The sequence below is a fragment of the Papio anubis genome, unplaced genomic scaffold (assembly GCF_008728515.1).
Source record: "Papio anubis isolate 15944 unplaced genomic scaffold, Panubis1.0 scaffold321, whole genome shotgun sequence".
Taxonomy (NCBI): domain Eukaryota; kingdom Metazoa; phylum Chordata; class Mammalia; order Primates; family Cercopithecidae; genus Papio; species Papio anubis.
The window spans coordinates 79,847-105,790 of NW_022163335.1; the positions used below are offsets into that span (position 1 = coordinate 79,847).

The following is a 25,944-nucleotide window of genomic DNA, read 5'->3' on the forward strand; positions in this document are numbered from 1 at the left end:
TTTCACGGAACAGGGCAACTATTATTCCAAGCTACTCTCTCCATATTTACATATCTAGTTCTCCTGGAGGAAACTTGGAGTTTCTTTAAGCCATCTCTGAGATATAATCATTATTATCATGCCTTTACAAATGGTTGAACTAGGACCTGGGAAGGGCAGGCAATCTCACAGGCATCTGGCGATAGAAATGCTGCCAAATAAAGCAAATGCTTTACCTCTGACTTTACCCATCATTTGACTGGTATGTTCTTTGCTATGTTTTTCTCCTAAAATGCCTCTTGCAAAGAGATGAGATCTGTTCAAGACCTCACTATAGTTTATTCTTGAACTGTTCTCTTCTAGCCAGCCTGGAGAGAAGAGAGGATTACTTGGACGAGAACCACTAACATAAATTGGAACAACAGCCAAGTGTCCTGGGTGACTGAGAAGGGACTTAGGAGGGGCTCATGCTACTCCAGGACCAGCTGCCCTATTTTGATCTGATCTCTTGGATTCAGCTTCTGGTTCTAGCCAATGGGATCTCTCTTTCTGCCCTAGTATTATTTACAGTCTGGATCTGGTCCATGGTATAGAGCACCATGATTCAAATCAATACTTCTCCCACTGCGGACATTTATGTGCCATTGATGGAGAACTTTCCATTCCTTCCCGTAGTCCCGCTGACTAGCTCTCTCTGCCTAGCCCCATTAGAGAATTCAACCGTGAAATTTTCAGAGTTGATGCCAGTACCTGTCACTGGTGGGGTGAAATGCCTGTACCTTCCAGTAAGAGCTTTTCCTATTTGCTCTGTTAGGGGATAAGCAGCTCCCCTTAGCACTTTCCCTTTTTTGCTGTAGGAATTGCTTTGAAATGGTTTCAGGGTCTCTGGGGCATTTGCTTGGGATTAGTATGAGTGACATGTCAATGAATACAATAACTGATAATGAGGTTTTGTCTCTCAAACACTTTTCTACTTCAGGAAGAAGGCACCTTAGTTCTCATTTTGATGTAGAGTCACCTTATCTTACTGTTTTCTCTGATTATGAATTATCTAAAACAAAGTATGTATTAGCACCAGTCCTGATGGTGAATAATGCTCTTCTGAATGTCTGAAGGTTGGCCACTCTCTCCCAGGTAACTCAAGGCTTCTTCTCCTCTGCTCAAAGGTCTAAATAAAGATGGAGTCTGAACCACCATCTCCAGAACCCAGATTCCTGTGCTTTGATGTATATTTCCTGCTCAGGGTTCCCCAAGAACCAATGCAGAGCCCTACTCAGGCTTGCCCACTCTCAGCAACGCTCCCATGTGCTCTCACCTTTCTCCAATCCAATTCCTGTTCCTTCAGGAACTGGCTCTGCTCAGCTGTTAATGATGTTAATCATTAATGGTACCTGCTGAGCTAACAATCTTGCATTTTAGCATTTTAATATGGGGAATTTCTTGAGACACTGCTTTATCCCAAAGACAGACCAAGGAGAAAGATACCCTTCTGGGTATCTGCATGGGTCACCATGACACTGACACCGACCCAGACTTTCATCCCTACACTTTTACAACAGGTGTGCTGCCTTGCTCATCACACTGGCTGGTTCCTATAGCATAAAACTACTTACAAACTGAACTCAGTAGAAAAACTGTTGATGGCCTGTACAATTCTGCACAGACAGCAGCAGCTCTGTCTCCAGAGCTCTCTCTGCCTCCTTTGCACTCTGAAGTAAGCGGCAGCAAGCAGCTGTCACCCCAGAGGGAAGAGTTCATGTTGAGTATAATTTCTGAATCTCTTTGTAATCTGATTTTAGGATAGAGTGTTTGCTTTCCTTCTTCTTGGGCATTGAATCCAATAATAATAGGATTCCTCAAGTAGACAAGCCTGTGCAGGAGCAGAGAGACCTGAAATCAATGGGGAATTTACTGTATAGGGTGTGGAGGGTGAAAAAAGAAGGCCCTGGTGTCTCAGTGCCTCCTCCTTGTAACGCTATGTCCCACCTCAAAGGACAATAGCCCAGTGTATGACTGTAGAGTCAGCAATGTACTCTAAGCCAGAGGAGGGGAGAAGTGCGTGTGAGGAGAGGAGGTATAGCTCTTTTATTCTGGAATACTGCATCATCAGTCTCAGAGATGATCTGAACTTTGTTTTCTAATTCTAACAACTGGGAATCAGAAATGACATAAAGAGAAAAAAAAAAATCTTGGCATCTCAAGAGGCTCATCCCTGTAGCAGGATCAGGGCTGAGGTGCCAGCACTTTTTCTTCCCTCTCTCTGAATTGAAGAGGTGCTATGATGGCAAAATTCACTGAACCAAAGGAAACTGCAGTGACTGGAAATGTCTTTGTCCCTAAAACACCCCCACTGGCTTCCAAGCAAGAAGATGGCTGAGAGGACACCAGCCTGGGGCCTGGAGGACCCAGCGTGGCTCCCCAGGGAGAACTGTGGCCCTACAGCCTCACCACTGGCTGGGCTCCCCACCCCCAGAAGCATCTGCTTCCTCCAGGTGCAGCCAAAAGGAACTGTTCAAAGGCCCCAACACCCTGAGTAGACATGACTAAAGCAGCAGAATCCCTGGGAGGAAAAGCCGCCCTGGTTTTACAGGAAAGCAGGTCCCCAGTGCTTTGAGTGAAAGAAAAAAATGGGCTCATAAAAGAAACAGAAGGGGGAATAGGAAGAATAGCTACGAAAGGAAGAGCTACGGGATTCAATAAGAAGAGGCGGTCCTATGGGAAACGGTAGCTTTGGTAATTTTCTGAGATGACGAAAACAACTCTGAATGTTCTGTTTGGTGGCGAGGACCCTGGCAGGAGCCTACCTGGCCTTTTGAAGATTATCACACCCACTGACTTGACTTCTCAAGTCTTTTAATCAAATACCTTAAGAACAGTTGCAGTTGGCTTTAGGGAAGGAATTGCCCAGAGATCCTGGGGTGAGCCCAACACCGGAGGCTGTCCAACAGCTCTGGGATGGAGGGAAGGATCCGCAACAAAGACCACGTTAGAGATGGGGGCGACTGGGCTGGTTTTCCAGCAAGATCTGATGATAAGCAGGGTCGACTTCCTAGTACAGGAGAGACACAATGACAATGTCCTACGAAACACAACCTATTCACTCATTTGCGGTAATACGTCTCTCAAGTGGAATGACTGTTTCCTCTCACAACACTTCTGTTAATGCAGGTTCTATCTCCATACAGTGGGAAAAATGAAACCTCAATTTTCTTACATGACTCGTTGAAGGTCATAGTGATCTAGACCTAAAAATACGAATTCTTGCCTCTAAGCTCTTTTTTTTTTATTACAGCATCCCACTCCTACTGGATAAATCTTGTATTAAGGGTAGCTTCAGGAACATAGGATCTAATTTAGAAAGGTTTATACTGATATGAACTTGTGGGAAATTAGCTGAAGTACTGGGTTCTTAAGACCTAGGACCGCCTGGGTCTGCACTTGAGATTGGTAAAGATATTCAGAAGAATGCCAAGTCAATTAGAAGATGATGGAGTTGATGGCTTCTAAATTAAAAATTCTTTAAGTAGTAAGGTAAAGAAAAAGACAAATTATAAAATAAAGTTTCCTTTCCATGAAGGTGTAAAAACAACACAAAGCAAAGAGGCAAATAAGCACAGATAGCTACGCCTTATTTAAATACAAATCCTTCAAAAATAATCATCAGAGTATTTTTCTCTCCAGATACATTCCTCCCACTCTTTTCTTTTTCACCGTTTTTTTTTTTTTTTGCCCTCAGATCAACCCTAAGGAGCTGGAGAAACCAATATTAGAAACTAAAGACTGTTAAATAACATATTTCACTTGTGAATATTTCACTGGATTACACTTATGAAATATGTTATTTAACATAGTTAATAACTATTCCTTGCTTAATAATCACAGTAGCATAAGAAAAAAAACACATGCACAGATGTTAGACACACATTCTTCAACTGCAGACCTATCCCTTGACCTCAGTCCTTCTAAAGTGGGCCACACTGCATTCCAAATATTTCCCAGTTTGCAGTCATCACCACCTCCTTCCCCAGGAGCTCAGCAGCTTAAAATCCTTAGGACAACCCTGGACAGGGCAATCTGGTCTTAGCAGAGAAGGTGTGTGCCACCACCCCCCTACTGCGGATGCGGCCTTTCTGATTTCAGTTCATCGCTTTGGAAAAAAGGATCCAGCCTCCTTCTCACATCAACGGGAACGTTTCCCTGGAAAGGGGGGGATATTGTGTGTCCAGTCGGCTGATACGGGTCTTTAATCAGATCAGCTTGAGAAGCCAAGGAAGGAGAGACTGAGAAGATGGGAAGCCCTGAAGTGACCTTGGAAGGCCCAGAGTGTGGGAATATTCTGAGTGGTGTCATTTTAACCCTCAAACCTAACTCAGCAGGAGAGCTTATATTTCAGCTCTGCAACAACTCACACCGCACGTCTGGGTATCTGAGGTCTGCATTTTATCACTACCTCCACTGCTACTCACTAGCACCTACAGCCTGGAGGAAGGTGTCCACCTCCTTTCCCTTATCTCCTTAAGGAAAATCTACCAAAACACAGGCTTCATGCAGCTGTTATGTAAATGGTCCCTTCTGCGGGGAGAAGAAAGCAGGCATCCATAAACCACCAGGTACAAGTTCACTGTCATTCCAACCCAAGACAACGCGCTCTGGGGAGGGACGAGAGACACAAGCTCACGTGAGTGCTACAGCTCAAATTCAGGAATTTGTCCTAGGCACCCTGTAGGCAGGAACCCAAGATAAGGGAGCAATCCTTGATTTTCAGCCCAAGTGCCTTTTCTTATCCCTCGAGAGCTGCAAATTTAGATGAAGGAGGACAACTTTCTATGGGGAGGGCTAAATTAGGCTGTCTATGACCAACCTTTAATTGAAACTAATGCAAACAAATGTCTATCTCACTCTGAGTTCTGTTTCAATTAACATTGTGGGGGAAAGGCAGTTGGCAAGGAGAACACTGTGACATTTTAAAAACAATAAGCTAAGGATTAGAGTTTTGTCGTGTTTTGTTTTTTAAATGGATACTGTAGTCTAAGAGGAAAAGTAGGAGAGAAAAGTTTTCTCCTGGCACTCTCGAAGCAGAATGTGGTGCCAGCCGCTCCACCGACTGTCTGAAGATGGGGTAATTGTCACTTCTCACCATAACTTCTTGCTTTCAGATCAGCGGCTGGCAGGTTTATCTGCTTCAGAGCAGCTTCAGAGCCACGTCAATGACACTGGCTACGTCAGCAAGAGCAATCGGAAGAGAGGAGGATGCCACTGCCAAGAGCAGTGGGAGGGAACATTTTAGCCTTCAAGATTCTATCTGTCTAGCTGCCTGATTCTAACTGGCATACATGACTGTCAGTGATTTCAGAAGGCCAGAAGAGGGTATATAGTTTTAGACTGCCTCCTTAAGGCTTGGGGTACAGTAGCATCTAGTTAGCATGTGTTTAAGCTTCCAAAGCCCTTGTTTAGGTCTTGTTCTCTACTTAGGAGAGGGTGAGCTTCCAAACGTATCAGAGGCTATAACCAAAATGAACACTACCACAAATAAGTGTTTAAAGCCACACCACACACACCTATAGTGCTTACTGCAGTAATTCTGGCTCATTTCACACTATCAATAGTTCTAGCTGCTTTCATTTTTGGCACTATTATAACAAACATGACGCTACAACCACTAACAATTTGATTAGGATCCTTGGCATAATGCTATTGTATGGTCTTTTTTTGTAAGTAGGTTAAAAGCTTCTGCTCTCTGGGATGGCAATCCTTTAAAGTTCATGGTTACAAAGATATTATTCTATTCCGTGGTCCAGTATCAGCCACCTTTACATCCAGGACCATGGCAATCTGAGGAAGCATTATATATAACTAATACATTGCCAAAATGCTTTTAAAAGTGTTGTTTGAGGAGGAGAAAGAAAGCCTAAGGCAAAGGTAACTGAATGAGTTCAAAGTGAAATAACTTCCCTAACCCAGACATATCCAAAGGAGAGACAAATCCCACCGCTAGCACAAGCCTGGTGTTCCCAACTACCCTAAAGTCAAAATTCTGTGCAGAGATCAAAAGCTTATGGCTATTGGATTCCAATAAATCATTTTGTCAAATTCACGGATGAAGAAGGAGGATGCCAAGCTCAGAAAGCTGCAGTACTCCTCTTATATTCTTAAGTATATTCTTAAGACTATATATAACATCTGGCGTAACGCTCAATGCCAAGCTCTAGCGGGAATGTAATTTAACATTGTATAATGAAAATTACCAATAACTTGTCAACAGCTATGGCCAAGTCACTTGATTTTCTGTGCTTCAGTTTCATCACCTATTTCCTTCCCAGTGAACTAAAAATTAAGATGTTAAGGTGTCTCATAGGGTGAAGAAATGAGGAACACACCTTAAAAAATACATAAGGTGATAACTAGAAGGAAAAGAATCAATAATGCCACATTTGAATCACTGCCCCTATGGTTACCTCCAGCACTCGCTCTAAGCCATAAGTGATATGTAGTTCTCTGCAACAGGGGTTCTGAACCTGGGTCCTTGAACCCCACAGGCTGTCATGGGTGTACTTTAAAAGAGGTCCACCAGCTCTGATCTCTAGGGCAGGAAGCCCAGCACACAAAACTTAAGAACCACTACTATAATAAACCTTGGCTACAGGTGTACCAAAAACAAACAAAAACAAAAACACTTACAATGCCAGATGGAGAGGAAAAGTCAGGGAAGATGGCTCAGAAGCCAAGAGAAAAGCATGAGATAAGGATCTCACGAAAACCACCACCTTCGTAAGCCTCAACTCCCTGGGACATCTATTCAACATTGACCCTATCGGTCTGAAGATAATTTTTTCAAGCAATAATGCCCAAAAGATCATTAATAATAAGCAGAAGAAATTACTGATCATGGAGGACACAAGGCAGAAAGAACCTGAGCTGCCACCCATCCATTACTAAAGACACCTGTCAGAGGGACAAGCAAAGGATTTCATGGGGCTTTGAGGGGAGCAGGCAGCTTTATAAAAATAGGGTTGTCATGAATTGCAACTACGGGGCCATCTTGTGTGCAGTGTGAGAGATGAGAATGGAGTCTGGGTCTGCAGGTCAGACCAAGGATGAAGAGATGAATACTGTAGCCTCTCAGTAGTACCAGCAGGGTGCCAGGCACTTCCATGCCCCCCCACCCAAATAAGACCCAAGTCCTAGCTTTGACAAAAGAACCACGTTTGGAAGAGAAACTGAAAAGAATTGGAAGGAAGCACTTTGACAGGAGGAGAGTGGTTCAAAAGATGGACAAGAGGTAAGTTGTGATCTTCGAAGACCAGGTCATGGTGGGGGCGGGGCACCCTTATAGGGGAGGGAGAGAGGGAAAGAAAGAATTTCATTCTAATTCCTGAGAGCTAAGCAGTGCATATAAAATTATCTAAGATTTACAGACCAATTTACAGTTTACCAAACATTATGACATTCACAATATCATTTAATCCTTATCACCCTGAAACGCTGGCTATATTTTATTTTACACACGAGGAAACTGAGGCTAAGTAGGGCGGATTATGCGACTTGCTCAAGGTCACTTGGCTGAAATCAGCGCCAGGATGCATCCCCAATGCCCCCACCCCTCCGGGTGGCCGTCCACCTTGAAAGTCTTTGCATTATCTCCTATAGCGCAAGGCTGGTGTGGCTGCAACAGACTTCACCCCCTCACCCCCAAATCTGGGATGGAGCAGCGCCCTCAGGTGCCAAGGAGGGGACCTGAGTGACGCGGAGCCACTGACTGGGGTTTCCCTGTCCTGCGGGGCTCGCGGGAGCGGGGAACAGAAGCCACAGCTCTCGAACCCACGGCAGGCAGTCAGTCAGGCTCCAGCAGCAGTTGCCCGCGTGAGGCTACACACGAGAAGGGCAGCGCTGGGTGAATTCCCCTCTGAGTGATCCCAGGGCTAGGACCTAGCGCCTGCGCCCGCTTCTCCGACTCGGCTCTCCAGGCTCCCCCCTGCCCCGCTGGCTCCTTCCCGACGGTTTCCCGGTGCGTGGGGGCGCCTTGGAAGAGGAATGGGGCTGGCGTGGAGTGTGGAGGTGTCAGAGGGCCGACCCCGGGGCGAGGGCTTCCAACGCCGATCTTTTGGGTCAGGACAACCACGAACAAACCCCGGCTGAAGTTTGGGCATCAAGGGTTTCAGACCAAGTAGCAAGTTGCCTGGAGAGCGAGCGGTCCTAGGTGGAGGGTCTGGGGCAGGGGTGGCAGTAGGGGAACAAGGGAGAGGCAGGAGATGGTGCCCCTTTCCACGCAGCCCCTCGCGGCCCCGCGGGTAGGTGGCCGGTCCGCCTCTGCAGCCCGCGGGTGCGGATAAAGCGCCCGGCACCGGGCACCCGGCACCGCGGCGCGGCGCAGCGCAGCCAGCCCCTCCTCGCCGCGCTCCGCGCTCCTCCCCACCTGCCCACGGCCTCGCCCCCGCCGCGGAGACTCACAGTCCTCAGAAACTGGATCTCGTCCTCGCCTCCTTCTCCCCCTTCGGCCATGGCTCCCGAGGCGTCGGCGGTGCCCCAGCCTCCGGCGCCTCTGCTTCCCCCGGCGGCAGCCGCTCGGCGTGCGCTGACTGCTGCTGCGCTCTTTCTCCTCCTCCTCCTTTTCGTCCTCGTCCTCCTCCTCCTCCTCCTCCTCCGGCTCCTGGCTCAGCCTCAGCCTCAGCAGCGCCTAGCTAATCCCCGACCATATAGGGAGCTGGGCTAACACTCCACTGCACTGCAGAGCGCCAACGCCAACCAAGCAGTCCGCCCACCCCTCTCGCCTCTCGCCTCTCGCCCCAGCCAAGTGCGCTGCGGCCGCCCGCTCGGTGGAGAGCGCAACGCCGGGCGCGTCGAGCCGGCGGGGGCGGTGCGGGGGCCCTGGGTCGGCGCGGTGGAGCCTCCCCCGCACCGCTGGGCACCGCACCGCACACTCAGCGGAGGCGCGCGCCCCGCGGCGACCGGAGGATGTCCCCTAAACTGCTCCGATTCACAAACAAAGGCCAGTTGCTTAGCTCCAGCGCGCCCAGACTGGGTACCAACCCTCTTCGCTTTGCTCGCTTTGCCCACTTTGCGTGTGCGCGTGTGTGTGTGTGTGTGTGTGTGTGTGTGTGAGAGAGAGAGAGAGCGAGCGAGAGAGAAGGGGGGGGGGAGAGAGAGAGAGAGAGAGAGAGAGAGAGAGAGAGAGAGAGAGAGAGAGAGAGAGATCTGGACTCGAATCCCTTGCCGGGACCCGCGTGCCTTGTTGGGCAAGGAGAAAACGGTGCAGTGAGGAGCCAGGGTGATTGTCCACTCATAACAAAGTTTGCAACTCCCTAGATAGTCCTCTCTACACATTAAGAGAACCCCTTGCCCTCTTCAAAATTGGTAAGTACACTTTACCAAACCGCTGGATTGTCCAGGGTTGCTATGACTTTTCTCTGTACCCCAGGGAGCTCCTGTTCCATCCTCAGTTTGGAAGTCAGGTGGCATCACAACCCTTCCTGTCTGCCCACCCCTAACCTTCTTCTGCATTTTAGAGTTCCAGCCCTGTGGACTCCAACGGGGGTAGAGAGGAGCACAGTTACAGGAGGTTCCCTTCCAGGTCCTGGAAGGCTCCTACATCCCACCCAGCCTTAGGTCCTTTTCCATGGTTGGGGATTGTCAGATTGGTCCTTGTCTAGACTGACGGTGCAGGGTGCCCCCTTCTGTTTGATGGCCGAGAAGCTCCGAGGCAAGAGACTGTTCAAGGCAAAAGGCACCAGACAGGAGATGTAGATTTAGGAGGAAGTGCAACTGGGAAGGTGGTAATTCTGGGCTGATGGTGGTGGAAGACACTGGAAACCCCAAGCCATTCCACAGCTTCATATTACCGCCTCCTTGTGGACGACCTCTCTCTCTTGATTCTACCTTAAGATCTCTTTCCTGAGCTTCGGTCCCACAATCTCTGATGAACATCAGAAATGCTAAGAAAAACAATGTTTTTTTCTTATATTGTACTCAAACTGCTACCTTCCAGAGGCTGCAGCTTGGGTCTTGTGCCTCTTCTGAAACCTGCCTAGAACAAGTCAAACTATCTCTACATTGTAGCCCTTCATCTCTTAGAAGACATCTGCCATGCTTGTCTCTATGGCCCACCATCCACTCTTTTCTTCTGGCTAAGGTTCTTCTTACCCCCAACTTTCCCTGTAGTATAGTTTCCAGAGCCTATGTCATCTTTGATGGCCATATAAGCATTGCAGGTTATCTTCTTCCTGAATTGTTGTGCTCTCCATCCTTGTTTTGGGCAGTCTTTATGTGCAGCCTAATATTGGATTGGCTTTTGGGGAGACAATCAATGACACTTACTGTGTTTGGAGTTAACTAGAATTTCTAGATTTACTTTTTTTTTTTTTCCTCCCACGTGAACTGCAAAAGTCAACTCTTCTCCATCTTGATCATGTGCAAGTGCTTGAGTACCTGTGGGCGCGGTGGCTCAAGCCTGTAATCCCAACACTTTGGGAGGCCAAGGTGGGCCTGAGGTCGGGAGTTCGAGACCAGCCTGACCAACCTGGAGAAACCCCGTCTCTACTTTAAAAAAATATATATATATACAAAATTAGCCGGGCGTGCTGGCACTTGCCTGTAATCCCAGCTACTTGGGAGGCTGAGGCAGGCGAATCGCTTCAACCCGGGAAGTGGAGATTGCGGTGAGCTGAGATCACGCCATTGTACTCCAGCCTGGGCAACATGAGTGAGACTCCATCTCAAAATAAATATATATATATATATATATATATATATATATAGTGTGTGTATATATATAGTGTATATATATACTGTGTGTGTATATATATACAGTGTGTATATATATATTCCTTCCAATTATAATACACAATCATGTATTGATGTCTCTATATGTGAACCTTTAAGATATTTTTAAAGCTAGAGTATGCCATGCACGGTGCTAATTATTACTAACCTGCAATATAGCATACCTTCAGAATACTAATAGAGGCCCTCTTGGATTAACTTTCATACTTTTGATTATGCTTATTTAATGGTCAAGAAATTACCCAAGTCAGAAAAATAATACGCGTTGAGTACTATGCTTATGACCTGGGTAATGAAATAATCTGTACACCAAACCTCCATGACATGCAGTTTACTTATGTAACAAACCTGCACATATACCCTTGAACCTAAAATAAAAGTTATAGTTTAAAAATAACCTACATAAATATATGACTTTGCAGCCCAAATTTCTTCTTGTTCATAGGGGCTACTACAAATGCCTTTTTTACATACTTTACTAAAATACAGATATGTAACCTGGGACACCACTTCCTGTATCAGTCAAACAACCTACCACATAAGAAGGAAGAATGGAGTTCTGTAACACCATTGGTGCATCCACTTGGATCCCTGATGGTCTTTGTGTTCCTCTAGAGTGCCCAAAAGTAAGCTGTTTAATCATCAAAATCTAAGATTGTTCTGGAGTTCAGCATGCAGAGTCTCGGATTGTTGTTTCAGCCTGTAAACTGGGGAAGGTGGACATTTACTTCTATTCGAAATCTACTGGTACTTCTTCCATTCTCTAAGATTTCTCAAAGATGCACCAATAATGATGCTGTCGTCATATAGGTGTAGATAAATAGTAGTTCAGACACTGCGTTGATACTTGTTTTGCTACTAGTTCACCCATTAAGACTGGGAGAGAATAAACTAATAGTAAGTTACTTGTCTAAATTCATACAACTAGTAAAAGGAGTCACACAATCTCCTCCTACTTGGGGTAAAACAGTCTCAATACTTTTCAGTACCTTCTCCAAGTAAGAGGAGATTGTTTGACTCCAAGTTCAATACGTTTCAGTACTTTCTCCACTATACTGCCTTGCTTCTAGAATAGCAAAGTGGAAAACATCAGGTTCATACACCACCTCCATGCCCCCCATACCCCATACATGTTGGGTTTGCTTCCACACAGCCTATATTTTAAACTGAGTCTCTCTCAAAACCAGTTACTCTTATTAGAGAGCCAGAGGATTTGGACCTTAGGTCTTAGAGGGTATTGTAGCTACTACATTTTTAAAGAAAAACCCAAAGCGCCCCAGGTTTCTAAAGCCCTGGAGAAAGCTATCAGCCATTATTATGACTTCAATTAGGTGCACACCACAGAGAAATGAAGTACCTTTGGAATGCTGGCATGGTTCAAAGTCAGACCTCAAAGCCTGCTGTTTTTGAATGCTGGGGCACTGTGCGGCCAATATCAACAGCAGGTGGAAAGCCTGTAGTGGGGGCCAAACCAGAAATTTTTCATTTTTATCATTATAGCACTTTTATACCATTTACATACATAATTTTAAAGGCCTGACAAAATCTGAAGCCTGATTATTGAAATAAAATTCATGTATTATTTTCTCCTCTGGCAGGTTCTCAAAGTATTGGTCTTGAGGGTTTTCTCACATAAGAGGGCCTCTTATTTGTGTCTTAACAGTAATACTGCTATAGTTTTAAAATGCTAATGAAAATGTCCACACTCATATAAGTCAGTATCTCATTTGCTATATCATATTATTCATGGTAGCCAGTTGCCCAGGTGGTCTCAATGAGGCCAAGGACACGGATTCAATTGTAGGAAGCCCAGTTAGCTCCACTCTATTTGCTGTCCAAAGACCCTGGCCCCTTCATTCTGGTTAAAAGCCTCATAAATCTTCGTTCATTTAGCCATAGGGGAGGTAGGCTTCAGCTTTAACTAGCTAGGACTTCCCATGCTTGGAGACACGGAAGCTAAGAGGTCACACTTGATAAAGATAGCCTTCACCCATGTTATTAGCAATATATTAAACTCTACACAACACTAAATCTTTCTCCATTTCAGCCTCACTTCCTAACTATAGGAGTCATCATCCATTTGCTGAAAATGCATTTCTTCCATTAATTGCATTCATGGCTTCGGTCTGCATTGACTCAGGTTTTGCCTAAGGAAAGTATAAAAGGAAATGATGGAAAGAACTGTAGAGCTGAGGGAGCTGACTCTGCTAGCTACCATCTTTTAAAATATCTCACCGTATACACAAGTACTATCTATATACTGACTGAAGATTTATGTATGTTTTTCATTAGCAAAAAGAAAAAAAAAAAAAACACTTTTCCCTGCTTTTTGTTCAGGTGTTCAAATTGTGAAGCTCTTTTACTGGTGATAAGGCAAGAAGATATTGTCGCCAGGGAAGCCTGTGAACAGAAAGAAATAACTCCTGAGATTACACCTGCTTTTGATTTGGTGCCAGTAGGAATGACGGTATATACATTTTATAGAAGTCATTTTTTAATGTTAAGAAAAAATTATCATTAGTTTCCAAGATCTTTATAATAAGCTACTAAATTGGTATACTAATATACCTTTGTCCTAAAACTTGGAAGCCATACCAAAATCCTTGATTCATATTCCTTTCTTCAATAGAGAGGGGACAGGTACAAAAAAAATTTTTTCTTTTTCTGATGATATGTGCATTATCTTGCTTATAAAAGCCACAGACATCGCAACTGCTTAACACAGGCAAGGATCCAGTCACTGATACCTTCCTGAAGCTGAACACATGGAAATGTCGTCCTTGCCACCGCCTCCTCCTTCTCCTCCTCCTCCTCTTCTTCCTCCTCCTCCCTTCTTCTTCTTCCTCTTTTCTCCTTCCTCTACTCCTTCTTTTTCACCTTCTCCTTCTTTTTCTTTTTGATATTTTAAGATTGGAGGATTACATTATGAGGCCAAAGTTAATATGCCATTCTGGTGAAAGGCTCCGGAAACTAAATCACTCAAGGGGTTTTGTTCCAGAGGGTTGGGACAACCTCTGAGGCACTGCAGAGATGGAGGCACGCTGAGCACACTTGCGGAAGCCTAGGAGGCAGATCGTCTTGCAAGGTTCCATCCATTGAGCTGATTCATCTTCAAGGAGTCGCCAGTTGGAAAGGGTTGTTAAAGCAATAGATTAAGCCACCAGCATTATAGTAGTTTATTTGCATTTTCCTGCAGGTCAGCCTCTGTTTAAAAGTACATTTATACTGTAATCATTGTGTATAGCAACAGCTTTGACATTAGAAACACAAGAGTTTGAGTCCTGGGCAAAACTCTACCATTTGCATGATTCTGAGCAAATAATTGAAACTCTCAAAGCCTGTTTGCATTTTATGAAAATATCCACTTTTGGGTGTATTTTAAAGATTAAATGACTGGGTGATTAGAATGTTCAGCAGAATATCTCGTACAAGTGCTCAGCACAAAACACCTAGATATTTCTTGCAGATCTCTCCCTGTCCTCCTCCTTTGTGTTGGTTTCCAATGCCTGCCTTTCCGGTCTGTTTGTATTCTTGCCTCTCTTAAAGTTCTATTCTCATTCGATTTTTTTTTTTTGAGGCCTTTACTCACAAAAAAAGACACAATGTTTCTGATTTCAGCAAATGATTTCCTGCCCCAATAAGCAAAACATTCTGGGCAGATCTCATGTGTTGCAAGTTAATGATGAACACCAACACTGGTTTTCCCTGTTTGTTTCCTAGGGAGCTTGTTCTGAGCTGTATTATGTTTGCATCTTTAATGAGAAATGTATTCTGTTGCTATGGCATATTGAAATTTATGACTTCCTCTGGAAGGTGGAATTGTCACCTTCCACCCCCCTCAGGTTTTCCCTTGGGCTTTATGAGATTGAGATCTAGTGGCTTATGAAACTACACTTAATCAGATAAGTCTCACACTAAACTCAATGCCTTTGACTTCTAATTTCTGCATTTTAATTCTTCCTGTAATTCAGTGGCACAGATTTATTGAAGCTTCTGCCAGCAACAATCTGCTCTGATTTGCCGCAGTTTTAATAGTTCCTGCTGAAATAGGTGGGCACACAGTGGGTAAGGAGATGAACACAGTTTTGTGTCATTTATTTCAGGTGCCAAGCTAAGACCCACATTTCAGTAGGTAAAAATGTAGGTAATTGACTTTCGTGCTGGTTCCAGGGTAGTAATTATATGGCCAACTCCCAGGTTCAACTTGTCCCTATACCCTGTTCTGAGCAGATCTCATTTCCAGTATCTTTGAGTTGGTGAAATTTCCTTTAAAATAATCCAACGAATCTAACAAAGCAAATCTTCGTTCTCTCTGCACTAAAGGACACGCAATTTCTCTTAGTATTCAGAGCTCCAGTGTCCTAGGATGTGAGCTCTGCTTTGCAATTCCTTGTCAGAATGCTGCTGTTGTCGCCAACAAGCATGGCAGAATGCTGTGGACTCTTAAGAGTTCAGGAGGCCTGCAGTGCTGCTGGGTGGCTCCTGTTGCTCTCATCTGGGGTCCAAACAGAAGTCAGAGATCTTAAACTACCACATTTGTACCTTATCATACAATCTGGAATTGAGAATGTAGAGTCTAAGTTCAATGGGTGCATAGACCAGCAAAAATTTACAGACAATTTTCAGCTGTATCATGGGGTTGCCATATTTTTGTGTTGCTTTTAAGCACATTGATAATCAAACTGCTAATTAATGGCTATTACCATTGTATAAAAGAAAGGACTTTTTAACATAAGACAGTAAAAAGGACAAATCTTAGAATTAAGAATAAATTTGATTTTATGAATAACTCACTACATAATCTCTTTCTTTCTCTGCCTCTCTCTCTTTATCACTCACTCTCTCCTTTTCCCGCAAAGGAGATGAAAACCTCATCAAGACCAGCACTAATTTGGGAATCACCAATAGAGTCAACCCCTTACTTGCAGATGATGAAACTAAGGCCCCCTAAGGTGAACTGTGAACTGAATTGATGAAAACTGGGACCAAAGCCCAGATCTCTGGGCTCCTTGTCTGGTATTTATTTTCCCTGCTTTCTTCATAATTAAATTCAGTGTAATGACCCAGACATAGAGCAAGATCCTGGAGTGTCTTCTTAATCATCAAATATTGTCCTCTATAAAGTTATAATGTTTAGTGAATTTGCTGTAGTCGAATTCTTTTAAAAATGGCTAACACATGTGTGAGAATTTGCTAGTGACCACCTAGAGTGCTTGTTCCTTAAGGGATTATTGACTATTCTTTGAAACTATAATAACAGACAACAAAAAAAAAAAAAAAAGGAAAAGAAAATTAAGATTGAGCTTAATCACTTCATTCACTTAAGTACTTATTACATGTAAAACACTGTGTTGAGGAGGTTTTGGGATTGGTGAATCTCATGTCAAGGCGGTTTTAGAATAGCCCTTTACAAATGTAAAATATTAATTTACTAAATCGCATGACTGTATTAGTCCATTTTTCACACTGCTGATAAAGACATACCTGAGACTGGGCAATTTACAAAAAAAAAAAAAAAAAAAAAGATTTAATGGACTTACAGTTCCAGGAGGCTGGGGAGGCCTCACAATCATAACAGAAGGCAAGGAGAGGCAAGTCACGCCTTACATGGATGGCAACAGGCAAAGAGAGAGCGCTTGTGCAGGGAAATTCTCATTTTTAAAACCATCAGATCTCATGAGACTCATTCACTATCATGAGACCAGCACAGGAAAGACCTGCCCCCATAATTCAGTCACCTCCCACCAGGTTCCTCCCATGACATGTGGGGATTGTGGGAGTTGCAATTCAAGATGAGATTTAGGTGAGGACACAGCCAAACCCTATCAATGACTTACACGTCACTTCACAATTTTCATATCCTTCCACTTCTTAGTTTCTACCTCAACATTATAGTCTATGACCTCAAACGTTGAGACACCTTAAGCACCCTTTAATTATGGTTCTTGTTCTTCTCAACCCTTTCAGTATTTGGCCCTGTTGGTTCATTACTATTTCTTGGAACTACTCCCCATCCTTGGGGTCCAGGTCCTAGCACTATCCAGACTCTTCTACATCTCTGACTCTTCCTTCTTGATTTCATTTGATGACCTCTCTTTCTCATTCTGACATCAGAAATGGACATTCTCTAAGATTCCAAATCTGAACCTCCTTCATTTTCTGCAGACTCATCTTACCCTCTTTCATGACTTTAGCCACCACAGCCTCTATGCTCAGATCTTTATTGCCAGGTCTTCCAAGTTACAGATTTACTTTTCTAACTATATGTTGGAGACTTCCAACTGAGTGTATCACATTTCTTCAAATGCAACATGACTAAAACAGAATTTATCCTGTAAGTAAGGACCCTCCCCATGAGCTCCCCTTTTCCAGACCTACTGGCTTCTCCTTCCTCCCAACCTTTCTATCTCTGTTATTGGTACCACCATCCTTGGAGGAACAATAACTGACACTGGCAAGGGAACCAGCAGAAATAATGAGTCACTCAGTCAAGACATCAGGACACACACTTCTCCCTGCCGCATTGACCCTGTGCTGGCTTCCACAACTGAGTTTGGTGTGTGGAAAAAGAAAAAAGAAAAGAACTGACACCTCTAACAAAGAGATGCCTTCAAACAACAGACAAAGGTTATCTAGACCTGAAACACTTCAACACAGACAGGATTCAGGAGTTAATGAGAGGAAATGAGCTTTGCCAAGGACTTCTGCAAAGAAGCTATGATTCTCGTCCAATGGGCAGAGTACCTACCTGGATCAGCACGTTGCAGAGTCTCGTCAATTTGGAGCCCTTTGCTTTGAATCCTGGCACCAGCACTGTTTAGCTTTGTGAACCCGAGTAAGATACCTAACCTTGCCGTGTCTCAATTTTCTTATTTAAAAAAGGAAAGCAAAATTTAAAAACAAATTTAAGAGGATGATTGAAGAATTGAAAAGTCAACATCTCTATAAAGTTTTGGGGTTTTTTAATTTATTTATTTACTTATTTTTATTTTTTATTTTATTTTTTGTTGTTGTTGTTTTTATTTGTTTTTTTTTTGTTTGTTTGTTTGTTTTTGAGACAGAGTCTCGCTCTGTTGCCAGGCTGGAGTGCCGTGGTGCGATCTCAGCTCACTGCAAGCTCCGCCTCCCGGGTTCCAACGACTCCCCTGCCTCAGCCTCCCAAGTAGCTGGGACTACAGACATGTACCACCACACCCAGCTAATTTTTTGTATTTTAGTAGAGACAGGGTTTTACCACGTTGGCCAGGATGGTCTCGATCTCCTGACCTCATGATCCACCCGCCTCAGCCTCCCAAAGTGCTGGGATTACAGGCGTGAACCACCGCACCCGGCCCATCTGTAAAGTTTTTGGAACAGTGACTGGCAATGAGCAGATGCTGATTTACTATCTGGTTTCTCCAAAAGCAGACCCTGATTTGGGAGATGATCCCAGAAAGTACCAGTAAGAGTGAGAAAGTGAGACAGGAAAGGGAAGGAAGCCAGTAAGGAGCAAGTTATCAAGCCAGTTACCTCTGTGCATGAGGAGTCCAGTTCACTGGGGAACTCTGGGAACCAGTGAGGAACATGCACTTCAGAGTCACCCTCAGAAAAACAAGGAAGCTGGGGTATTTACACGCTAACTCTGGTCAGTCACTGGGTGAAGGCTGCTCCCAGGGTGTTAATTCTCTGGCAGTTTCAGCTGGCTCCAGCTGCCAGAGAAAGCCCTTGGGCGGTTGGAAATTGGGCTGCCAAATACTCAACAATGGGAGGAAACCCAGTGTTCAACAAATACGCTATGGCCATCATCACCACTGACATCCAAAGGCAAAACCTATGAAAACGGGCTATTCTGGCTGAAGCTGCAGGAGAGATGTGGATGGTGGTCCCAGGATTTGGCACTGGGTGCCCAGTGATCTCATCGTAGGTGAGGTACCTGAGTCAGCTCTACAGAACCTTAGGGATTCGCAGACCAAGTTGGGGAGCACACTTCTTAGCATCTGTGAATACTGGGAGTGATTCAAAGAAGATAAAAATGGTATCTTTAACACACCTGTTATAAGGAGAGGAAGCTTCAGATAATGAGTATATTATCACTGGGAGTGATTCAAATGAGATAAAAATCTACGTCTCTCCCTCAAGGAGCTACAACTTAGTTTCAAAGACAAAATATGAACATAGTACAGTAAGGCCGGGCGCGGTGGCTCACGTCTGTAATCCCAGCACTTTGGGAGGCTGAGGCAGGTGGATCGAGAGGTCAGGAGATTGAGACCATCCTGGCCAACGCGGTGAAACCCCGTCTCTACTAAAAATAAAAATACAAAAAATTAGCCAGGTGTAGTGGCGGGCGCCTGTAGTCCCAGCTACTTGGGAGGCTGAGGCAGGAGAATGGCGTGAACCTCGGAGGCGGAGCTTGCAGTGAGCCGAGTTCGCCCCACTGCACTCCAGCCTGGGCGACAGAGTGAGATTCTGTCTCACAAAAAAAAAAAAAAAAAAAAAAAAAAAAAAAAAAAAAAGAACATAGTACAGTAAGGTAAGCAGCAATGAAGTTTAGTGTCCAGGGAGTGGAGTAGAAGTTGAGTGTCCAGCGAGACTGCCACTGGCTGGGGTGGTCAGAAGCAGCTCCCATGAGGAAATAGGATTAGGCTTAACCCTATGGGACGATTTCTTTTCAGACTGGCAGAACAGAGGCAACAATACACTGATTGGACCCGAGAGCTCCCCTGACTGAGATGCTGGTTGTCATGTGGAAGGCCTGGGGCCCGGACTGCTGCTTCACGCAACCCCTCAGTTATACTGGACTACGCAAAGTGCTTTACTGAGTGGCGATGCCATTCTTCAGAAATCATCACTCCCAGAGGTAGATCCAGCTTTCAGCCTCTCTCCACCCCTGCCCTGCCCTTCCATCTTAAATGTTCTCTCTCAAGTCATCATAATAGCTATCAACAACCCCGTGAAATAGGCATTTTTACTGCCATTTTACAGATGAGGAGACTGAGGGTCAGGGTTAAGAAATCTCCCTAAGGGTTCTCAGCTAAACTGGGATTTAAACCCTAATCTATCTAATTTTAAAGCCAAACCAAATAACTGCTTTAATGCCTCCAGTTCAAGCAGAGAAGAAAAAAAAACTCTTAATTACTTTAGATTTGAGATAGTCAAATTAGATCCTACAGATTGATCCAAAGCACTTGTATTCAGAGGTTGTTTATTCTTCCTCATTATCAACACCGCTACGGGTACTACTTCTAAGGCCACACAGCAACTGCTGCAAGCTTATGGAGAGCAGTTTGGGAAGGGACAAAAGAGAATAGATTGAAATCCACTTGAGTGACGATTTCCCTGCCTTGGTCAACAGACGGTACATTTATGGCATTCTTGGATCTCTAGAAGTAGAAGAATTCCTTGAGATCTGAGTTCAGGTCCATTTCCGCCAAATTGCAAGGCTTATTTAGCTATTACTTAACATTCCATCCGTTACCTTTTGGCAGGTTTTTAAAAAATCAAATATATTCGTTACCTGAAGCTTCCTTTCACTATAACAGGTGTGTTAAAGATATCATTGAGGCATTCATTCATTCATTCATTCATTCATTCCCAATAAGACAGCTTAGAAAAGTAGAGAGGGTGGGCCAGTCACGGTGGCTCACACCTGTAATCCCAGCACTTTGGGAGGCCGAGACGGGCAGATCACAAGGTCAGGAGATCGAGACCATCCTGGTTAACACGGTGAAACCTCGTCTCTACTAAAAACACAAAAAATTAGCCGGGTGAGGTGGCGGGCGCCTATAGTCCCAGCTACTCAGGAGGCTGAGGCAGGAGAATGGCATGAACCCGGGAGGCAGAGCTTGCAGTGAGCCCAAATTGCGCCACTGCACTCCAGCCTGGGCAACAGAGCGAGACTCCGTCTCAAAAAAATAAATAAATAAAAGTAGAGAGTGTGAAATATTAGCCTTGATGTACAGTTAAGGGAAGAGACATGACCAATAATGACCCTTCAGTTTGGTTTTTCCCTTTTGCAGACACCTCCACTCCCTGCAGCCCAGTCAGAATCCCTTGAGGAAAAAGCCCTGCAGGATTCTGGAGTAGATCCCTGACAGGGCAGGTGCAGTCTCTATTCAGCATTCCAGTTAAGTGATTCCTCGCCGTCTCTGAGGCCAGACGTCCTCTCTACTTTTTTTAGTAGGTAACTCCCTGACCAGGTACTGAAAATCTGTGGGTAAAAATCACAAAGTGATTAAAAAAAAAAAAGAAGAACAAATGGGAAAAGATATCTGTGGAGGATATTTTCCAAATACTTTGGAAATCTTTTTGAATATTCTGGGCTCAGCAAGGCACTGGGCTCTCAGGAGCCATCTATGGACAAGGACATTGCCATCTCAAGATTAGAATTGCATGAAACTAGCAGAAGCTTGGGAAGCTGATGTTGAAAATTTAAGACTAACTCCCTAAGAGGCAGCATTTATTCTTAATTCCCCAGCAGTAACATTGTGCTTTTCTCTAGAAGGAGATACATAGTGATCTTTCTCTGAACTTTAAAAGATAAGAGTAGACCAGTACCTGTAGTAGTAGTAATATTAAGTTAACATTTCCTGTGTGCCAGGCACTATTCTGGTTACATGTATTAAGTCATTTAGTCCCTATGCCATCAGTATTATTATTATTATTATTGTCCACGTTTTACGAATGAGTTAACTGAGGCACACAACTCAAGTCACTTACCACCCTCAGTTCCTTATCACATGGGCCTCTCCATAAGGTGACTTAGAACATAGCAGCTTGCTTCACTAGAACAAGTATGTGGGAAGATTCAGACAGACAGAGGGTGAAAGCGAGATGCAAGCCTATCTTTTGTAACCTAATTGCAGAAGTGACATCACATCACTCTGCCATATGCTATTCATAAGAAGCAAATCACTAGCCTCAGCCCACACTAACGGGAGGAGATAACACAAAGGGCATGAATATCAAGAGGTGGAGTTCACTGGGACCATCTTAAAGGATTCCTTCCACACGGTCTGACGACAGAGCCCAAGACCTTGACCAAAAGAAGAGACAGGTCACATTTTCCCTAGGCAAACTTGCAACAACCAAACCTACCTCAACAGAGAGCGCAGGAATGGGGAAGTTGTATCGCAGAGGCCAGCTCCAGCTAGGGTTTCAAGTTAATGAGTTTCCAGTCACTTGAGCTCCAAGAGTTATATTTTCCTGCCTGGCAAACTCAGACAGCGATTCCATTCAACACCAAGAATAAGGAAAATGAAGGGTTACGAATGATGATTATTTCTCGAATTCCTAATTTAAAGTTAGTGATAAGAGCAGTTAAACTCCGGAACAGTCACCCCTTTCCTATGTGTTCCTGTCCCTTGTCCTCACGCCTCTCTAATTTTGCATGTCTCTCTGTGGCAGTTTCTGAGCTTTCTTTGTCTATCTTCCTTTTGTTCCCCACCTTTTGACCAGCTTTCTCTATCTTACTGCTCTGTATTTTTCTTTTCATTTTTCAGTTCCTAGGTGTTGAATTTTTTTAATTTACAAAACTTTTTAGGAAGGGAAAAGTAGACAAATTTACAATAAAGTAGTGCACTGGTCAGTTTTATGTGTCAACTTGGCTAAGCCATGGTCCCCAGTTATTCAACCAAGCACTAATCCAGGTATTGTTGTGAAAGCATCTTGTAGATGTGATTAATATCTACAGTCAATTTAATGTAAGGAAGATCGCCCTGGATAATCTGGGTGGGCCTGATCTAATTAGTTGAAACTGAGAGTTCCCTGCAGAAGCAGATATTTTGTCCGAAGGCTGCAATACCATCTCCTGCCCAGGAGTTTCCAGCTTGCCCTTCTTGACAGCCGGCCCTACAGATTTGTATGTGCCTAGCCTCCCTGTTACATAATTTCCCGCAGTAAATCGATGTGTGTGTCACGTGGGCGTGTGCATGTGTGTGTATATTCTGTTGAGTCCTGAATGACACAGCTGGCAGGAATATCCAATCGTTCTGAGAGTGGTCTTTATACTAATAGGGAGAGGGGAGGCATATTTTCATTTTAAAAGAATTGAATCACTTGAAATGAGTTTTCTCATTTGTGTTTTCAAAGATACTATTTTTCCCCAGAGTAGAATTCCAGATATCCCTCAAGTCATGCCACGCTGGCCACCTCTAGTTTGGCCTGAATTAGGCCTTGGTAATGTGTCTGCAGTTGGTTTCTCCCACTGGGTTCTTGGTCTCGCCGACTTCAAGAATGAAGTTGTGGACCCTCGCGGTGGTTACAGTTCTTAAACATGGTGTGTCCGGAGTTTGTTTCTTCAGATGTGTCCGGAGTTTATTCCTTCTGGTGGGTTCATGGTCTTGCTGACTTCCAAGAGTGAAGCCGCAGACCTTCGCAGTGAGTGTTACAGCTCTAAAAGGTGGCGAGTCTGGAGTTGTTTCTTCCTTCCCGTGGGTTCGTGGTCTCACTGGCTTCGGGAGTGAAGCTGCAGACCTTCGTGGTGAGTGTTACAGCTCATAAAAATAACGCAGACCCAAACACTGAGCAGCAGCATGATTGATTGCAAAGAGCGGGAAAACAAACGCTGTAAACCACAGAACGTGACCCAGCCACCCGCCTCGGCCTCCCAAAGTGCTGGGATTACAGGCGTGAGCCACTGCGCCCGGCCTGTTTTAATCTTTAATGTGGTAGTAAATATTATTAGATATAACCCACATAAACAAAAGCTCTTTGGGTTCTCAACAACTTTTAAGAGTCCAAGGAATCCTAAGAGCATAAAGCTTGTTGAGTAACCACTGCTGTAGACCACTGATTATGGTCTTGCTGAAACAAAAAGTAGAATGTGCCTTTAGGGGTGACTGGTCCAAGGAACTGGGAACAGCTTAGAGTGGCCATGGAACCTAGAGTCCTCTCCCTCTTGCTAATAGCTAAATTCACACCAGAAGCCATGTTGTATATATGTATTTTTTTATCTTCTACAGAACCCAGCAAGATTTTGAATGCCGGATACATACTCTGTAGGTATCGATTGATTTATGTTTATTAATCTTCAATTTTGCAAAATGTTTTAATTTAGAATAAGGGGGCATCTATCTTACAGCTCAAGAAGATTAATGTCCACTCGAAGGCTAAAACCTGAGCAGTTTGGGAGGCCCACCCTCCCTCAGGCCATTGCAGCTGCCATGTGAGTTCACTGGGTGAGGGATAGAGGTAGGAGAAAGGTCCGTGCACCATTCAAGCTGGAACCTGTTCTCTGCAACTTGGAGCCTTTCTTTGGTCCGTAGAGCCACAAAGCCCATCAGATTCTGGTATTTTCCTTCAGTTAGAGAAACTGGCAGGATATGACACCTAGTTTTACAACATAAGTTCTTCAGTGAAGATTTACGACCGTTGACATAGAACTCAATGTGTCCTCCCTGTATACGTGCTCTATTCTAGTACACTCTTTAAGTCCTGACTAGAGTACGTTTACAAATGCTGACTCAAACCTCATCTCTATAGCTTACCAGCTGTGAGAACTTGAGCAAATTTCCTATACTCGACCAGCCTCAGCTTCCCTATCTGTAAAATGGGAATAACAGTAATACCACCTGAAAAGGTTGTGGTGAAAATTAAATGATATAATGTATACCAAGTACTTAGCATGGGTGCCTGACACAGCAAAAGATCTGAAGAAATGTTAAGTACTTTTTTGTGTGAGGCAGAATCATAGGGCTGGAAAGAGACTTTCTGTTCTTATTTGGTCGTTAATATTTAATATGCTAAGCTCTAGAGAGACCAGTTATTTGCCACTGCCCTTGGTAAGAATGGGAATGGAAAAAAGCAGATCATGTCTTGCTTCTTTTTCATCCTCATCAAAAGCCCAAGGAATGAAAATAGAAGGAGGAGAAGAATCATTCATTTACTGAAGAAAATATGCCTCCATTTGGACCACCTGCTGTGTGTGAGTTTGCGACAATCCCCTGCATCCAACAAGATTGTGTTTATGTTTTAACAGGAGCGTCTCTCACTAGAGCAGAAAGGACACGGCAGTGGCCAGGCAGCATGTGTGTTTGTTTGCCCTGAGTCCTGGGGCAGCTAGTTATCTTGGGCAGAGTTACTTTTCAGGTCTGGAGCCAGGAAAACACATTCCTTAATGCCCACATGTTTGCAGTGTGACACATAGCTTGGAAGCTTGCCACACCTATTGCAGCTGCTGCCTGACTTGTGTCCCAGGAAAGATTGTCTTCATGAGATATTCTTAGGGATGAATGCTGTAAGAAACGTGCACACCACTCAGGACAGCAGCCACCTAACTTCAGAGGATCGTCCTCGCACAGGCCCCTGCAGTCTGGGCTGTGCCAGTGGTCTGCCTAGGAAACGGCCTTCAGTATACAGGGGACTGTGAGTTGCCCAGTAACTGCATTTGAGAATCAAAGCACCGATTTCAGGCAGCGATAGGCTGTGTGTCTGGAGACAGGTGTGGAGACTGCTTTCATGTTCTCGTGCTGAAGGAATAGAAGGCAGCATGAACTCAGACTGAATGGCTGGCTCTGGTATGTGTTTGAATTAAAACCAAACCACCATTTCACGAATGGCACACAGATGGACCCCTGCTTGACACCACAAGAGGAAAACTAAAAATGAAATCAGCCAGAATAACTAATTTTGTTATTAGTTATAATAATTGCAAAACAAGCAACTCTATTGTTTTAAAAGGGAACATCAAAATAACAGGAAAATTGGAAAGTAGCAATGTCATATAATGTCTGAAAATAAGCTAAAAAGAATGCACATTATTTCAGTGGAAGAAGAAAAGTCCAAGGAAAAGATACAACAAAACTTTTTGTATGTGTCACAAGCTGTTCCCATCACTACTGAAGACAAAAGGGGAGAAAGTGGTTTGTACTCTACTCCTAGGAATTTGGGTTAGACCATGAGAGCAATTGCTATAATAACAGTGGGGAAGCAAACAGGGATGGTAATGGGACAATGCCTCATGAGAGTCCCTGTGTGTTTGGAGTGGCTCAGGGCCTCCTTTCCATCTTCAGCAGTAAGTTGCAAATATTGCAGTGTGTTACTTTCTACATAATTATTTAACCTAAAGAAACACTTCAATGATGACCGCCACCTGCAATGAGGCAATAGCAAGGATTAAAAATAGCCAAGGCAAGTCATTAAAATATCAGGTAGCAAACAGTCCTTAATGAACGAAACAAGTTTTTTGGAAGCAAGGACCTATGACTAGGAAGA

General features: G+C 44.2%; 2 long non-coding RNA genes across 5 annotated transcripts in view; one reads left to right on the top strand and one right to left on the bottom strand.

Moving 5' to 3' along the window:
* LOC103885721 overlaps nt 1–16,737 on the bottom strand; it is an 86,211-nt gene extending 69,474 nt beyond the window's left edge. For all 4 annotated transcript variants that reach the window (XR_004181538.1, XR_004181536.1, XR_004181537.1 and 1 more), the window contains exons 1-3: nt 16,593–16,737; nt 12,113–12,209; nt 11,291–11,462 (exon numbers count right to left, since the gene is read on the bottom strand). This is a non-coding gene — a long non-coding RNA (uncharacterized LOC103885721). The remainder of the gene's footprint in view (nt 1–11,290; nt 11,463–12,112; nt 12,210–16,592) is intronic.
* Nucleotides 16,738–17,063: 326 nt separating this feature from the next.
* LOC103885718 lies at nt 17,064–20,989 on the top strand. Its single transcript, XR_648969.4, has 3 exons — nt 17,064–17,590; nt 19,407–19,591; nt 20,751–20,989. It is a non-coding gene; the product is annotated as an uncharacterized LOC103885718 (long non-coding RNA).
* Nucleotides 20,990–25,944: the final 4,955 nt, after the last annotated feature.